This window comes from Danio rerio, chromosome 6, assembly GCF_052040795.2.
Source record: "Danio rerio strain M-AB ecotype USA chromosome 6, GRCz13ab, whole genome shotgun sequence".
Lineage (NCBI taxonomy): Eukaryota > Metazoa > Chordata > Actinopteri > Cypriniformes > Danionidae > Danio > Danio rerio.
The window spans coordinates 49,038,551-49,054,693 of NC_141026.1; the positions used below are offsets into that span (position 1 = coordinate 49,038,551).

General features: G+C 36.9%; 1 long non-coding RNA gene across 3 annotated transcripts in view; it reads left to right on the top strand.

The window, feature by feature from the left end:
- LOC147836467 (uncharacterized) overlaps positions 1-10,905 on the top strand; it is a 97,349-nt gene extending 86,444 nt beyond the window's left edge. Inside the window, exons 4-5 of one of the 3 annotated variants that reach the window (XR_015494108.1) lie at positions 9,583-9,894; positions 10,463-10,905. This is a non-coding gene — a long non-coding RNA (uncharacterized LOC147836467). Of the gene's footprint in view, positions 1-9,582; positions 10,005-10,462 lie in introns of those variants that run through there. The other 2 variants (XR_015494107.1, XR_015494109.1) reach the window with 2 other exon arrangements.
- The last annotated feature ends 5,238 nt before the right edge of the window (positions 10,906-16,143 follow it).

Below are 16,143 nucleotides of genomic sequence, written 5' to 3' on the forward strand. Positions count from 1 at the left end.
AATAAATGCTTTATTAACCCAACTTAATGCCGTTTTTGTGACTTAATCTAAAGCAAAGACTTTGCAACTCCCTTATAGTACATGCAGTTCCCTTGTAGTTATGATAAAGTGTTATCTTTTTTTGTTTGATTTTGAATACAATATATGCCTAAAGCATATATGTAATGTACTGCAATCTGTAAAACCAGTAGCTGTGCTTATTTTTAAAGGTCAGTGTATTTAACAGTTTAAAAAAGCTGTAAAACTCTGTAAACTGGTTAATATTAACTTTCCTTAATAAATAAGGTAACACTTTACAATAAGGTTCATTAGTTAATGCATTTACTAAAATAAACTAATCATGAACAACACATGTACAGCATTTATTAATCATAATTGAACATTTACTAATGCATTATTAACATACAAGTCCATTCTTGTTAATGCACCGTGAGTTAACATGAACTAACATGAAAAAATACAGTAGTAAATGTATTGTTCATTGTTTGTTCATGTTAGTAAATGCATTAATTAACATTAACTAATGAGCCTTATTGCAAAGTGTGATCATAAATAATTATGAAATTAAATATATTAAATATACACTACCTGACAAAAGTCTTGTCTTCGATCCTAGTTGTAAGGGCAACAAATAATAACTTCTAGTTGATCATTTGGAAAAGTGGCTGAAGGAAGATTTTTCCAATGAATTATGTGCATCTCAATTATCACAAATACTGCAGAATACCTACTGGAACCCATACAGACCCAAGATTCAAGAAATCAGTCACGTTTGGTGAAGGAGAAATCATGGTTTGGGGTTACATTCAGTATGGGGGACGTGTGAAAGATCTGCAGAGTGTACAAACCACAGGAGAGGGCAATTTCTTTAGTTCTTGAAAGCTAAGAAGGTCAAGGTGCTCCAGGATTGGCCAGCCCTGTCACCAGATATGAACATTATTGAGCATGTCTGGGGTAAGATGAAGGAGGAGGCGTTGACGATGAATCCAAAGAATCTTGATGAACTCTGGGAGTCCTGCAAGAATGCTTTCTTTGCCATTCCAGATGACTTTATTAATAAGTTATTTGAGTCATTGCAGAGATGTATGGATGCAAAGTCAGACCTTACTGTCCTAATTAAATAATACAAAAATCAAGGCATATCATATTTTATTTTGGTCAAATAAGTGTAATCTAGAGGCATTTGCCTTTCATATAAGCCACCTCTGATATCAAACGATCAACTAGAAGTCAAGTTATACTTTTTGTTTCTAAAAATTGAATAGGCGACTAGACTTGAAGTAGTGTGTAAAAGTGTGAATTCACTTTCCCATAATTCCCTGCATGACACTTCACTTTTTATGTTTTTTTTGTTGACATCACTATGGCTCTTTTCAGCTTTTCCTCATGAGGTATGCACATTAGAGTTTCATCTAATGTTGATAAATAATGTATCTTTCATTACTTGAGTCATGTTAAGTTATATAATTACGTTACACAAAACATCCTTTGCTGCATTATAATGACATTTTAAAAAGAGGAAGAATTCTTATATCCAGTGTGGCTCCATGAGCAAATTCTACCGTTTAATGTGTGACTAATTGTTAATGTGTGACTAATTGTAACTCATAATCTTACTGACCTCATATTGACCCAATGTTGACTTTATAAACGGCAATACAATTGAATGCAAAACAGATCTGTAAACATAACTAAAGCGTTTAATTACCAACACGTATTTCCAGAACCCATAAGCCCCTCATAAGCCTTCATTTCTTGCCAGCGGCCAACATAATTAAATAAAAGAGCTTATGGTCATAACATACAAGCACAAGGCATCTGGACAAACCCAGAAAGTCGAAGCAAAGTGTGAAAGCCCTGACTTGTTATGATTGTTTTTAGTGTATTCATCACTTTACCTACAGTCTCAGCAAGCAATACTCCTTAATAACTGTTGCTGTTGCTTAGACAAACAAACAGAGCTGCTAAATGTCTTAGAGTGGAAGCTGTCAGTGTGAAAACCTTGTTCCATGTTTTTAATACAACCGAGCATAGTTTAGTAACACCAAGGAGCATTCAAGTGGGACTTAAAGGGACAGTTCAACCAAAAAATAAAAAAATTCTACCATCATTTACTCACACCTAACGTGTTTGACTTCCTTCCTTTTGTTCAACACAAAACAAGATATTTTGAAGTAAGTTGAAAACCTGTTACCACCGACGTCCTTTTGTATTTGTTTTCAGCTTTCTTTAACATTTCTTATTTCGTGTTTACCAGCATAAAGAAACTATTAAGGTTTGGAACTACTTGAGGGTGCTTACATAATGAGTTATTTTTTGGATGAACTGTCCTTTTAAATATGCTATGGAGGATGTATAACATTTTTAAAACAAACATGGAGGATATCAAGATTCATTTGGGAGCGAGGAGGGTTTACAGATCACAGTGCAAGCAGGATAAGCCTCAATATACTGTACCATCTTCATGATCGCAGATGACAAAATCCACAGGTAAGATTAAGTTAGTTTACATTGAACCATTTTAATATGGAAAGGCCCTATAAAGCGAGAGCTGTTGCTAACAATAGTGGCTCCTATCTAACTTTTCAAAACCAGATGCTGTGTTACAGTAGCTAACAATTATGATTCAATCAACATAAGCTCATTCTGAAAATGTAGCTCTATATACATTTTTTGCAGATCATGAATTATGTAGCCAGAGCTATGTATGGCTGCATTTCACCTTTAAACCGAATGCTATGGGGTGGTATGATGCAGTTCCTTTTCCTCACTTACCACCTGACCACTTACCTCTGTATGGACAGCTTTCCCGCTGTAAAAAGTTTGTCAGGTAGCTCGACATGTGTGACATGAGTGGAGTTGACCATGACGATGGGGTTCGAGTCCTGTGAAGAATGGTTCAAGAAAGTGAGTGAGAGCAAAACAAAAGCTAAAAAATAAAATGAACAAGTAAATAACAGGGTGAGAATGTGGTAAAATCTGAAAATGTGGTAAAATCAGGGGGCTTTTCTTTTTCTGGATTGCTCTTTAAAACACTGTTGCATTTAGGGAAGGGGTGGGCGGTTAAATCTGTGCTTTTAAAAACACTATTGGTTGGGTTTAGGGAAAGAGGAGGGTGAAGGGATTGGTCGGTTGGTCAGTCAGTCAGGTGACATCGGCCTCTGGTGGATTTACAGCAGGCACAAATGGCACTTGCAATAAAAATATTAGATCTGAAAAAATGTACACAGAAGCCTGTGGTAGATCCGTGAAAACAAAAACGGCAAGAAAAAACGTAGCTCCTGGGATGTATTTTGCTCTCTCCAGAAATGTATATAGGGGTACTCAATCAGAATGAGTCTTGGTTGGATTCAGTAGATTTAAATGATGTTAATAGCATTGTTTGCTTTGACTTAACTAGAACAAATATATACATCCCTGCTAATCTACTTGATGCTTGGTTGGCTTGTTTGGGTTTAAAAATAGAAGGAAGTCATTTTCATTGCCCGCTTTCTCAAGACACCTGGGATCAGTTTTACAACTGTCCCAGACACATAGTTTTATAATTTTTGTAGAATAAGCACTATCAAGCCACGATGCCAAGTACGATGCAATGCTGGATTAACATCTATGTTGATCCTGGAACATCATTTTTGTTCGAAAATGTAGTCCATACCTATTCCCTACTCCTTAACTCAACCACAACTGTAAATCATTCCCGAAATCAGAGGAGAAGAATAGTCAGATAACAATCATGTAGAAGTGCATAAGCCTAACGGCAAGCCTTAAATGTATCCCTTAATTCTGGTTGGCTGATTGGAAATGTTGTTCCAGGAACATGTCCTACTTGGTGAAATCAGGTTAGGGTCAAGTCATTGAGAGCTTCAGATCTTTCAATGTCTGTGTTTCTGAAAGCTTTAAAATGTTGTCTTCTGAGGCAGCATTTCAAGGCTGAAAAGAATCAAGAAATGTCAGAATCCAAATACAGCTTCACTTCCTGTCTCAGGAGGTACCTACTTATGGAGCATATCCTTCACTGCCTTCGATATCCCACAATGTTGTGCAATCCAATTCTGACAGTCGAGCTGAAAAGATAAACATGTACCTCAAAGTTTCATTTTTGTATACAAATGTGCAGTTTTGATCAGCCCAAGGAAACAGAACTACGTATTGTACGTATTGTCAGAAAGGCGTGTAATTCATACAAATTCATACAATTTAATTTGTATAAAAACGTACAAATTTTAAAAGGAGGTGTGTCCTCAAAACCCTCCCCTACATTTGCCACTATGTCAAAATTTTAGTGAGATTGCATTGTTTTTAACCAATAATGTCTACTTTTGGTGCCATTTTTAGCGAGATGTTGGTATTCCAGTAAGCAAAAATTCCAAAGCTTGCTCTGTTTTGTTTCGTTACATGATTAAATCATTATGCTCTCTCAGAAATCTGTCTGAAATCTGTTTTACGAGGTGTCTTCATGCAGAAACGCTGCCTCCAGAGTCGCCTTATTGGCTGGGTCTGAAAGCTTAGGCAGCCCAATGTTTTCTGTGGCACTGAAGCCTAAAGACATACATGTTTCAGTCCCCATGGCACCTATACTCAACTGTCATTGGCTGTCTGTGTTTAAGGGGAGGGGTTTATCCGTTGGTCAATTAGACTGAAAGAAGTCAGTGAGTGGACACTTGTGAGCACAGTCTCTGTGTCGAGTGACTGAAGATCCCCACTGCAGCATGTTAGGGTTAAATGACTTCCTGAAGAGCACAATAATAATACAGCAGGACGTGATGGGACTTACATCCATGGTTCAACAGCTCTGGATCTGCTCAGCTGCTCAGCCTAGAGTTTAGTATGCAGAAGGTTTTGACTGAATTTATGCTTTGGGAGGAAGGGACAATTGAGCAAATACACTTGACCTAATTCTGTAATTTATGATCCTGCTGAATTCTTTTATTCACAGTTCACTATTGTTAAGTGGGGGATATTGAGAGGTTAGCAAATGTGTTTTTATACAGTACTTATTTATGTATATATGGTCTTTTAAAGCCGTAATAAATGTTAATGGCAGAAGTTGAAATTGCTTGTTACTCGGGATTTGAATGTTCTTTAAAAATGTAATGCATAACACTGTTCTTATATATATACATGATTGACTCATTGGAAATTACAGGTGTACCTTATAAAGTGTGTGTGTGTGTGTGTGTGTGTGTGTGTGTGTATATATATATATATATATATATATATATATATATATATATATATATATATATATATATATATATATATATATATATATATATGTATGTATGTATGTATACACATACACACACACACACACACACACACACACACACACTTTATAAGGTACACCTGTGTAATTTCCAATGAGTCAATCACGTGGCAGCAACGTGTTACTGACCATGTCCATCAATTTTTGACCACAGTGTACCTATCTTCAAATGACTACTTGCAGCAGTCTCCACAGTCACCAGATCTCAATCCAATACAGCACCTTTGGGTGGAATGGTAGATTTGCATCATGGATGTGCAGCCAACAAATTTGCAGCAACTGCGTGATGCTATCATGTCAATATGGATCAAAATCTCTGAGGAATATTTCAAGTACCTTGTTGAATCTATGACACAGGATTAAAGCAGTTCTGAAGGAAAAAGGGCATCCAACCCAGCTATACCTGCCAATATTCCCGTTTTTCCCAGAAGTCTCCTGTATTTCAGACCCCTCTTCCGCCACCCTACCGTTTTGTTATTTCTCCCAGAAAACTCCCATAATTTCTTCCCACCCCCACCAAAACCTGGTGCATACATAGTACAGTTACAGCTGTTATTCAGACACCTTACCCCAGACACCTAGACATCTCCACTACCCGCCACCCCCCTCCCAGTCTGCTGGATTTTTAGAGACAAATGTTGGCAGGTATGAACCCAATACTAGTAAGGTGTACCTAATAAAGCGGCCGGTATATATATATATATATATATATATATATATATATATATATATATATATATATATATATATATATATATATATAGAAATATTATGCTTTTAATATACAAGACAGACCACAATTCCAATTGTCATTTAATACATTTAGATTTAGACTTCATGTTTTCACTGTAATTGTTGTTAAAATTATGTTATTTTCTTATTTTTGTCAGTTTGTTTTACATTTCTCTACATATTGAGAAATATTTCCTTAGCAACTAGTTGAAATAAATGTTTTATTTTAATATTTCATTTCTTTTTCTGCTAACATTATACTGTATAGAACAAACTTCCAGAGGTTACATCAACCCAATCCTGAATAAACACTCATTTATTTCCAGAAACATGGGTGAAACTCAGGCACCAGGCGATCAAGCTGGAAGTAGCTAATGACATTTCTGTGTGCAATATTCCATCAGTAAGAAACATCATTCAGGAGGAGAGCATGTTAGATCTCACCCCGCAAAGCCCGCTGACACGATCTTTTCTTTTGTGACATTTTAATCATAAGACGCGGCAAACTAAATAAAGAAAAGAAACAAAGCGTACTTTCTTCAGCAAGTCTCCGAGGACCTGCTGCACCAGCTGCCATTTTGATAGATTGAGGCTCGGTGCAAATTGCCTGGCCCGACTTTAACTTGACACCTCTGAAAACCGCAAACAAAGCCGCTTTTCATCACAGCATATTTTCCCAACACAGAACGCATGCAAATACACATTTACACGAGCTAATCCGTTATCCTTAAGTGTTGGTGGATGCCTTTTTTCCGGCAGAAGCAGGCAAAATTACTCTGAGTCAGGGAATTTAAATAGCTTTAGTGTCTATTTTGTGTGTTGACAAGCTAACATGGTTGTTCTTTCAGTACTGTATTCACGCAGGTTGCCAGAATGTGATAAATGAGACGGTGCACATGCGCAGATCACCGCCACGAGGTGCTGTTTCACCGAAATCAATAGACTGCATTTGTTTGTTTCATTTTCTTTGTTTAGTATCCAATTGGATCTGAATTGAGCTGATTTGAAATTAGATCTAAGATGCTTTTTACCTCACCAGTGATAGCCAACTAAAATGTAACGTGAATAAATTATGAACAGATATTTATCAGTAGGCTTTATAAAAAGAGTCTGTGCAAGCAAGGTAGTCAAACATAGTAACATGATTATGTAACATCAGGAAGGATAAAAAAAAGTATTAAAATAAACACAAAATTGCAGCACATTCAAAATGTTGGATACTTTGACGTGAAGATACCAGGGTAAATGAGCTAATGAATCAACGGTTTACAGTATTCATACATTATTTTATGACTCTTTGTTCAGATTTCCTCAGGATATCTTATTTATTCAAGACTTTATTTTTGACTGTTGTCCCTGGCAACCACTTTCCTACATTGTTTCATCTCTTACTGCACTCTGTGATCTCTTTATTCTCACATATAAAATTCATTTCAGATCACAACATTTAATGATTTGCATAATTTTTAAAATTTGTAATGATGTAATTTTTAGGAAAATGTGTTTCAAATATCAACAATGTTGCTGCCATATATATATATATATATATATATATATATATATATATATATATATATATATATATATATATATATATATATATATATATATATATATATATAGATATAGCCATATATGTAGTTGCAGTCAGAATTATTAGCCCCCATTTATTTTTCCCCAATTTTGGTTTAACGAAGAGAAGATTTTTTTTTCAACACATTTCTAAACATAATAGTTTTATTAACTCATTTCTAATAACTGATTTATTTTATTTTTGCCATGATGACAGTAAATAATATTTTACTTGATAATTTTTAAGACACTTCTCTACAGCTTAAAGTGACATTTAAAGGCTTAACTGGGTTAATTAGATTAACTAGGCAGGTTAGAGTATTTAAGCAAGTTATTGTATAATGATGGTTTATTCTGTAAACAATTAGAAACAAAAATAGCTTAAAGGGAATAATAATATTGACCTTAAAATGTTTTTTTTTTTTTTTTAATTGAAAACTGCTTTTATTCTAGCCAAAATAAAGCAAATAAGACTTTCTCAGAAAGAAAAAAAATCAGACATACTGTGAAAATGTCCTGAATCTGTTAAACAGCATTTAGGAAATATTTAAAACAGAAAAAAAAATCAAAGGGGGGCTAATAATTCTATATATATAATCTAAATAAAATATATATGCACACTCACCAGCCACGTTATTGGATACATGTCCAACTGCTTATTAACGCACATTTCTAATCAGCCAATCACAGGGCAGCAGCACAATGCATTTAGGCATGTAGACATGGTCAAGATGATCTGCTGCAGTTTAAACCAAGCATCAGAATGGAAAAGAAAAGTGATTTAAGAGACTTTGAATGTGGCATGGTTGTTGGCGCCAGACGGGCTGGTCTGAATATTTCAGAAACTAAAGCTGATTTACTGGGATTTTCACACACAACCATCTCTAGTGTTTACAGTGAATGGTCCGAAAAAGAGAAAATATCCAGTGAGTGGCAGTTCTGTGGACACAAATGCCTTGTTGATGACATGCAGAGGTCAGAGAAAAACAAGACGAGCTGTTTTGAGCTCATAGAAAGGCAACAGTAACTCAAATAACCACTCGTTACAACCTGCTGTATGGAGTAGAGCATTTCTGAACAAACAACACATCCAGCCTTGAGGTGGATGGGCAACAGCAGCAAGACCACACCGGGTGCCACTCCTGTCAGCTAAGAACAGGAAATTGATGTTACAATTAACCAAAAACATTGCCTTGTCTGATGAGTCTCGATTTCTGCTGCGACATTCGAATGGTAGGGTCAGAATTTGGCATCAACAACATGAAAGCATGAACCATCTTGCCTTGTATCAGTGGTTCAAGCTGGTGGTGGTGTAATGGTGTGGGCGATATATTCTCGGCACACTTTGGGTCTATTAGTATCAATTGAGAATCATGTCAACGCCACAGCCTACCTGGACAAATCATCTCAAGCTGGTCTCTTGAACACAATAATGAATTCACTGTACCCAAATGGCCTCCACAGTCAACAGACCCTAATCCAATAGGGCACATTTAGGATGTGGTAAAACGGGATTCAATTTTATATTTAAAAAAAAGTATAATAATGATCAGAATATTATTTTAAGAGTATAAAATAATTTATTTAATTAATATGTGTTTTTTGTAGAATCCTAAAAGCAACAGTTGTACATGTTCTATGTGATTTAAATTGCATACACATTCCAATCAAACACTTTTTTTTTATTCTGGTTGTTTTAACTATGCACATGCAGATCCACAACTTAATTGACATTTTTTATTTAGTATATCTTCATTTTAACAAATGAATTTTTTTTTATTCCAGTTTTTGAGGTTTTATTCCCTCGTTTCTTTCTCTTTTCTACAAGTTACAGCAGGAAATAAACAGGAATTCACATCCCACATCTTATGTAATTGTTCAATCATCAATAAAACTATACAACAAATGTAAACACTATGACAACATTAGTTACCTCAGTCATTTAGTGCCCTCAGCAGGAGAAGTGACCTCAAGAACACTACACTGACCATAATCATTCCTTTATTTCCCAGTGTTCGGTCAGCCAGCTGGAGGATTTCTGATGAACTGCCAGCTGTCAAGATGTCATTCTACACTGACCGCCTTCAAGGTCAACATCAGTGATGTTCTCCACCTGATCCACACAAACTATAAGAGTGGCTGTACAACTGATGAGAAGCTCCACGACACAATCTTTAAAATTTTAACATGTTGTTTTCTATGAGTGCTCACACACTGGCAAGGCCACTCAGCATCTGTCTGCATCACCCAGGTACCACTCGTACTGTTTTACTGCAGGTCTTCAAACGCAATATTTGCCTGGTGTGTTGACTTATCTTGAAAAAGTGAGTAACTCTAACTTGTAATTGTAACATTGACTTAATTTTTAGTTTGTTTAAATAATACTTTTTAGTCCTGTGAAGTGCTTTAAATAGTAAAAACAAAAAAACAAAAACAAAGCCAACAGTGTTTTGTTTTATCACCACTCTGCCAGTGAGCGTAGTTAAACTTAAGTTCATCAAATGTGGCATCTTGAAGGGGGCAGGGCATGTCAGATACTAGAGAGCATTTGATTGGTTATGATTTTGTCATCTAGTTGATTTAAAAGCAACCAGATTACTCACCTTTTTTAAGTAACATCAACTAATTGATTTAAAAGCAACATGCATACTCGCTTCTTTTTTTTTGTCACCCACCAGATTACTAACCTTTTTCATGTAACGCCAGCTAATCGCTTTAAGGCGAGTTTACTTACTTTTTTAAGTCTACTAATAGCTTTAAAAGCAACTTGTTTACTTTTTTAAACATAAAGTCCACAGATTGTTTTGAATGCAACCAGTTTACTCACTTTGTAAAGTCAGCTAATCGTTTTTTACAGTGTGTAAACATTCAATCATTTTCTTTTTGGCTTAGTTCCTTTATTAACAAGGAGTCGCCACAGCGGAATGAACCAGCAACTTATCCAGCATATGTTTTACGCAGCAGATGCGCCTTCAGCTGCAACCCAACACTGGGAAACACTCTTGCATTCACACACATACACTACGGCAAATTTAACTTATTCAATTTACCTATATCGCATGTCTTTGGACTGTGGGAGAAACCGGAGGAAACCCACGCAAACACGGTGAGAACATGCAAACTCCACACAGAAATGCCAACTGGCCCAGCCGGCGCTCAAACCTGCGACCATCTTGATGTGAGGCGATCGTACTAGCCATTGCGCCACCGTGATGCTAGTGTATACAATATTTTATTATAAGATTTAGATTTACATTCATGTAAAAAAACTGTCAACACGCATGTTTGAAACATTTAAAAAATTGTAGAATTGAAAATAAAGTATTTAAGCTTTCAAATTATTTATAGTTTGTCATGATTGTTTCTGTTTATACAACAATATTATGGTTTAAATATGTAACCACAAATGTAACCATAGGTTGAAGGGTGAGAGTAAATAGATTTTGATCTACTCTTCCTACATAACAAAAAAACTGTGGTAAAATATGTAGTCAGAAGACTTTGACCTTTCCAATGATATATAGTTTACTATGATTAAATTAGGATTTCAATGCAATATAGTAAAGTAAACTTAAACGTCACCCTAATGGGACGGGGACAGTTAAAATAACAAAAACATGTTGTTTTTGATCATGTCACTATATATATATATATATATATAAACCTTGCTATTAACCTATTTTCTGCTAACAAAGAGCAATGCAACACACACACACACACACACACACACACGCACACATGTATTGATCTCAAAGTACATGACCTGCTTTGCACAGTGTCCTGATCCACCCTTCACTGTACACTCTTTCCATCAGTTTCTCAGCACTGTCAGAGAGATGGAGTAGCATTCCAATCAAGCCCCTGTTTTATGTCCTGTATTTGAGACAGACCTAAATAAGCCTAACATGGGCTATAATTTATGTCTGCTAGCTGCAGCGTTATACATCACAGAGTCAAAGCACCGGTGCTTTTCTTTATAGCACCTGTCTTCCTCTACGCTGTTGCTGCTGATGGCAGATCCATCTCACACTTAATAATGGCTCTTCTGAAGCGCACATTAAGATAGACGACTGCCTCTTGTAAAAAGAGGAGGAAAAAAGTATCTTAGACAAATTACATTTCTTTTAATTTCCACTGTGCTTTTGCGTCTGGTTGCCTCCCAATTTTTAAGATAGAAAGTGCATTATTGAAGCAAATTTTACATGCAAGAAAGATACATTTTTCTTTTGGATTTTTTGAAAACGTACTCCTATATACATTTTTGGAGAGCATCAAATACATCCCAGGAGGTGCATTTTTTTTTTTTTTGCAGTTTTTGTTTTCATAAATCCACCAGAGGTCACTGTGTATGCTTTTTCAGATCTCAAATTTTTCTTGCGTGTGCCATAACACATAAATCCACCAGAGGCCACTGTCTACTGACTGACGGACTGACTGTTTGACTGACCAACCCTCCTCCTTCCCTAAACCCAACCAATAGTGTTTTAAAAACCATCGATTGACCCGCCCACCCACTTTCCTAAACCCAACCCACGGTTTTAGGGGCTGATCACACCGAACATGCTTTTACGTTCCAAAAACGCGAGCCGCACCACACGGCCTTTTTTGTTCACAAGAAAAAAAGAAGTGCGGTGCGCTTTTTATGTCACTAGACAACGACTGAATCAGCTGCGAAATATGCGCCAGTGTTGCTGTTAATATTAATATAATCTTAAATTGTAATAATATTGTGATATTCAGGGCTTGGCATTAACTTTTTTGATCACCAGCCACTGTGGCTTATAGATTTCCAACATTACTAGCCACTTGCTATTTTCACTAGCCACAATTTTGTTGTTGGGAAAATATATTTTATATGCATAAATATGACTAAACTGACCTGATTTAGATTTTGTTATGTCCACATGCCTCGTGACATCTCTGAATGTGCAGCATTAATTCATGAGAAAGACTTGATTTAAACCAATCAGTGCACTCTATTGTGTTTGTGGTGCAACTTCATTAATTTGCATGATAGCTTCGTAGACTGTTTTTAAAGTGTTCAGACGGCAGAGAGGAGCCACGTTGTGTTGCCAAAACAAGTAGAAGAACAAGAATTTGGAGACATGGATCATCCCCTGTAAATGCGGCTCTCCGAATGTAAACACCTTAAACTATTACCATTGTGAAGGATTTTGGCTGCATTTTGTGACAGGATAGTCTATACACACACGGCTTTCTGACACTACCTAATGAGTGCATATAAGTTACCGAGAAATGCGGAGGTTTTTTTCTCCTATACGCCGTGTGATATCAAACATTCCATTAAAACTCCACTCTCCAGCAGTTCATCCTCGCATCTAATATCTCATTTGTCATGGGAGGCATGCAGGAATTGTTCCTGAATGAAAGTGAAAGTGCCAAACTACAGTTAAAGTCAACAAATTAATAATTTGGCAAATAATTAAATTACTGATGTCCATGTAAACACAGTCACTGTCTTTCTCCCCTGCATCTGTGTGTTGTTTTGCCTCAGTGAAAATCAGCGCGTGCCCAAACAGAAACTCTTTTCCTCCCCCAACACTCCCACCTAAACAGAGCTGAACACACCCACTTTCCTGACTTTTTCCAAACTAGAAGTGTGAAAACAACCTCCAGAAACGTTTTTTTTTTTTTGGCCCTTTAAAGCAATGTTATTGTAAAAAATGATAATTAAACCATATTAACAAAAATTGCTGTAATCAAAAGAAAGCCGGTGAAAAACATAGCATGTGTTATAATAAAAGGATAATCACACACTTATGTTTAATGTAAGGCCTGTTAATAATCAGTTTAAAGAATGGTTAAAGCCAAACCAGCAACCAAGTAAATGAGAGCATGCACTCTTCCTAAACAGTCCTAAACAGTGTGCGCGAGTAATCATCCTTGTATTCGGTATTCACCTGCTTTCTTTTGCTAGCACGAACACAATTACTTTTGTCAGTCATGCTGCTTCTCGATTCTACGATCACATTTGCACGAATTGGTCCATCCATCCTTATTGTCAAACCCTGCTTTTAAGAAAACTACAACTTAAAAATTATTTTCAACCAGCCAAAGTGGCTAGTGGGAGCAGCTGTCTAACGCGCTCAAATCTACCCGCATTCGGCGGCTTGGCAGGTGTTGATGTCAAGCTCTGGTGATATTCAAGATTTGTGAGTGATGGAGCACCAGATAACTCAAAACAGCAAACACAAGTCTCTCAGAGTTGACTTTTTCAACTGCGAGCGCATGGCATGCAACAGCAAAAACGCAAGGCGCAGCAAACGGTTAAAACATGAAGAGCGCAGGGTGCATAAGCAGCGTGAAAAACGCTTACAGCCGTTAGTAAATCATTCAAAAAACACACCTCTCAACACAAAAAGCGCATTCGGTGTGATCAGCCACCTAGAAAGCAATCTAGAAAAAAGAAAAGCCGTCACCTGATTTTTTTTAACCACATTTTTAGATTTGACCACATTCTCATCATCTTATTTACTTGTTTGTTTTATTTTTTGGCTTCTGTTTTTGTCTTACCGGCTTTCTGGAACCATTCTTTGGCAGATTCAAACCTTGTTGTCTAGGTCAGCTTTTCTGTGCGTCTCAAGTTCTGCAACGTACATGGTAAGCTACTGGACAAAATGGGAGAAAGCCGTCAATACAGAGGTAAGCGGTCAGCTGTTAAGCATGAAAAGAAACGCCATAATACCACCCCTTAGCGTTCGTTTTAAAGATGAAATGCAGTTATACGTACCTCTGGCTACATAATTCACGCTCTCCAGAAATGTATAAAGGGCTACGTTTTCAGAATGAGCCTATGTTGAAAAATTCAATCCTCAAAACTAAGTTTTTCTATTTATTATTTGAAATACTATGTTTCAGGCCGGCAAATACGAAATGCATTATTAAATGAAAAACACTTGAGTCTCCATATTAGGATTGGGGTTTGGCTATTATTTCTCAGCTTGTATAACTAATGATCACTTGTCATATTCTTTTTCTTCAATCCGAGTCTGCCACAGATGTGAATCATCAGTCTGTGTTTTACTGAAGAGAGCTGCACTATCACTTTTCTAAGCAATCCGCCTTTCATTTTTGTCTGACAGAGGAAAAATAAGTGAACAAAGAATCCCAGAGATTTGCAGCCTACACCTTAGTAACAGCCAAGCAATACTGCAGCAACCATCCAGGGGAAAACAAAACCTGAATATAATATAATATAATATAATATAATATAATATAATATAATATAATATAATATAATATAATATAATATAATATAATATAATATAATATAATATAATATAATATTATGTTATATTACCCTGGCATCACAGTGGCGCAGTGGGTAGCAAGATCGCCCCACAGCAAGAAGGTCGCTGGTTCGAGCCCAAATTTGGTTAGTTGGGATTTCTGTGTGGAGTTTTGAATGTTCTCCCTGTGTTCATGTGGTTTTCCTCCAAGTGCTCCGGTTTCCCCCACAAGTCCAAAGACATGCGCTACAGGGGAATAGACAAAGCAAATTTGGCTGTAGTGTTTGTGTGAGAACAACACAATTTCACGGCAATTCGTAACTTTTTCATTTAGTGGCTTATTCGTACGAATTCGTACAATCTAATTCGTACATTTTAGTAAGATTTGCTCATTCCCCAATGACAGTTGGGTTTAGGGGTGGGGTTAGGTGCCACGCCTCCTTTTTAAATTCGTACAATTTCGTATGACTGAACTCGTAACAATTCGTACGAATAAGCCACTAAACTGACAAAACATAAAATACTTACGTTTTCTCGTGAGATCAGGCTGGTGTGAATGCATGGATGTATGAGTGTTTCCCAGTACTGGGTTGTGGCTTGAAGGGCATCTGCTGTGTAAAACATATGCTGGATAATTTGGTTCATTTCGCTGTGGCAACCACTGATAAATAAGGGACTAAGCTGAAGGAAAATAATAATTCTTTACATTTATATAGAGCTTTTTCTGGATACTTAGAGCACTTTACACATTGGGGGGAATCGAATCTCCTCATTCACCACCAGTGTTCAGCATCTACCTGGATGATGCAACGGCAGCCATATTGCGCCAGACCGCACACCACACAGAGTGATGAAGCCAATCAAGATATGGGAATGGTTGGGAGGCCATGATAGACAGTGGGCAAATTTGGCCAGGATGCCGGGGTTAAACCCCTACTGTTTTCTAAGGACATCCTGGGATTTTTAACAACCACAGAGAGTTAGGACCTCGGTTTAACATCTCATCTCAAAGATGACTTTCACTGAGCAGACTGAGAGTGCCCGTCACTATACAGGGGCATTAGGACCCAAACAGACCACAGGTTGGGCGCCTCCTGCTGGTCTCACTAACACCACGTCTGGCAGCAACCTAGCTTTCCCATGCGGTCTACCATCCAGGTACTGACCGGGCTTCAGTGGATGACCATGCGGGAGTTGCAGAGAGCTAGCTGCCAGCGGTGAAAATAGATGTAAAAAGCCTTTGAAAACACTGTGAAAAGTGCTTTTCAAATAAACACAATAAGCATTTGACAAACACTGCAGTGACCATTTGTCAGAGAACAA